Source organism: Protopterus annectens, chromosome 2.part0 (assembly GCF_019279795.1).
Source record: "Protopterus annectens isolate FY-2018-M chromosome 2.part0, PAN1.0, whole genome shotgun sequence".
In the NCBI taxonomy this organism is placed as follows: domain Eukaryota; kingdom Metazoa; phylum Chordata; order Ceratodontiformes; family Protopteridae; genus Protopterus; species Protopterus annectens.
This window is the reverse complement of record NC_056728.1, coordinates 1351600276-1351602712: the sequence shown is the minus strand read 5'-3', so window position 1 is coordinate 1351602712 and position 2437 is coordinate 1351600276.

Sequence of the window (2437 nt, the reverse complement as noted above, 5' to 3'; positions counted from 1 at the left end):
TGTCGAACTTTTCTCCCCAGGCCTCCGCTGACAATGGACATGTTGTCCAGTTGGACTTTCCCGGTAATCAAATGTAAAATAAATAAATAATAAATAAATATGTGACTTGGTAAGTTTATGATCAGGCAAACAGGACAATTGGCTCATACCTGCATGACTGAGTGATTGAATGCATGCATTCATTACCTCCAAAGAGCATGGTTCAGAGTAGCAACAGGTGCAAATTCAAACTGCATGAACATAAAAGTAATAACGAAACAAAATTCATAAACATTGGCAATATCTAATTGCTGTCCTAGAAAAACTGTACAAATCTTGTTGATATAAGCAAACAATATGCAAATAAAATGAAATTAGTGAATATCCTTGTAGAATAAAAAAAATTAGGCTAGAATAGTAAAAACACAAAGTAAATACTGAAAAAGTTAAATGACTCACAGGGGAGGCAAAAACATGAAAGTGCATCAAGAGTAGTAGAAGGGAGAGATGGCTACATTGAATTTATGGTCTTGGTTCTACTCTGATAAGTCAGCTGATAAATAGGCAAAAGTACACACAGCCTTGGCCCTCATATATGGGTGCCTCAGAGCCTGTATTTATACTATACTAAGGAGTTATACTGCAACAGCCAAAAAAAAAAAAAGCTAAATTGCAAGCCTTTGCTCAAAGTATACTTTCATAGTCTAAATCCAAAAAAATATGACGGACAGCAAAATAGATTATACTGTTTTAATGTGGAGGTAAATGCCCCACAACTTCTCTGCAGGGGACTGTGGTGTATGTACTCCCTTATTTAATACAATCAAGCATGAGGTTGTCCAACTACAGATGAGGTACCCCACACAGACACAGGAGAACACTACCTCAGAACTATAAAAATCTATTTCTTCACTATATCTTTGTTTTCTGAGCTATTTTAGCACCTCAAAATCACACTAAATCTTTCTTATGCAATGTTAATATGTTTTTTCCACAAAATGGCTGCCTATTGGGGCTTGGCATATTAATGTGATCTTGTTTTCCTTCAAGCCTTTCTCTTTCCCATAATCCATTTCAAGTCTGCTTTGTACAAGTCATGCTAGACATAAGGGAGTATGGTGTATTCCCATGCCGTTGACATATACTGGGATTAGTGTCAGTCACTGTTATCTTACACATCCTCTGTAACAGAACTACTTCTTTTTTCTGTCAAGACCCTCCTATGTGTGTCTCAGAGCCTGTTTTACACTATATGTAGGAGTTATACAGCTACAGCCCAAAAAAAAAATAATAATAATAATAATAACTTGCAGGCCTTTGTTCAAAGTAACCTTTTGTAGTCCAAGATGAATTGACAGAACCCCCCCCCCACACACACACACACACACACACACACACACACACAACACACACAATATTCCTGAGGTGTCAAAAATTGTCACTGTACTGATAGATACTTACAGTATCATGTGCAATTGACAGCCGCTACGGGAAAATAAAAGACTTAAAAATAATTCTGTTCCCCAGTGCCAGCAGAGGGAAGAAGAGTTTTTGCCCGAATGTTGTAGAAAATGTTTTATTATTTCTATTTCTTTTATAATTAATATAATGTTCTTTTTTCCCTTACCAAGTTAAGTCTACAATAAAATATGACCAACTTTCTTTTCTTTAAGTTTGGATAACTATTTTTCTGAGGCAGATATGTCTGTGGCATTATATTTTCCTAACTTTTCCTATTACTCTGCACATCTAGTAATTTGTTAAATTACAGCAAAATTACTCTTCTACAAATCTGACTCCTTGATAATGACACAGTAAAAATAACAGACTACAAAGAAATTCTATTCCTTAGTCTCTGCAGTTGGAAGATTTTTGTTTTGTTTGTTTTGTTTTTGGTGGGGATGAACATTATAGGAAATTCTTTATCAGCATTTGTTTTAAAATGAATGGCATGTCCTTTTTCTCACTGCTGCGCTACTCTGTAATTCTAGTGCAAAATATTATTGACTTTCTATTCCTTAATTTTAGATAACTATTTTTTGAGGCACATCTCCTGGCATTATAAGTTTCTCTCTTTTAATGTCATTCTGCTCTTCTAAACTACAGCATAATGACTCTTCAGCAAAAACACATCCTTGATAATGGCACAGTAGTACTTATGCTCTGGGCACTGTAAGACTGAGAAAGTAATCTATATACTTTTGCAGGAAACCTCACTCCTATGAATTGAGGCATGCAGAAATCCATTCCTGTTCCACTAACTTGCGTTATGTAAGTGCAAAGGACTAAAGTTCTGCTTACTGCCCCAAGAGTACAGAGTTTGAACCTTTCCATCTTCATTTTCCTGTTGTGTGACCTTGAGCAAGCCAGCTAACTAGGCAGTGCTTTGGAGTAATTGGGAGTTTGGCTGTATTCCCTAATCGTCTCCTGGACTGCACAAAGAGCAGCTTTACAGGAA